We start from the raw sequence: 202 nt of genomic DNA on the forward strand, positions 1-202 counted from the left end.
CGGGGAGCCCAGGGGCTCATCACCACCTGCACCCCCCGCTCCCCGTAGTGCCGGTGGTGGCGCAGGCACGGGGGAGCTTTCCCTTAGAACAGCTAGCGGGAGCTGGCCAGGACAGCACACATCATTTTCACCTGCTGCTAAACAAATATTGCAAGTGTTTTCTTTTGGTGTTTTGAAATTGCTGTCGCAAGTCTGCCCCCCG

General features: G+C 58.4%; 1 protein-coding gene across 1 annotated transcript in view; it reads right to left on the reverse strand.

Annotated features, from left to right (window-relative positions):
• Positions 1–202, reverse strand: part of ONECUT2 (one cut homeobox 2) — a 35,859-nt gene that overhangs the window by 23,147 nt on the left and 12,510 nt on the right. The window lies entirely within an intron of this gene.

This window comes from Egretta garzetta, unplaced genomic scaffold (assembly GCF_000687185.1).
Source record: "Egretta garzetta isolate BGI_Z169 unplaced genomic scaffold, ASM68718v1 scaffold384, whole genome shotgun sequence".
Lineage (NCBI taxonomy): Eukaryota > Metazoa > Chordata > Aves > Pelecaniformes > Ardeidae > Egretta > Egretta garzetta.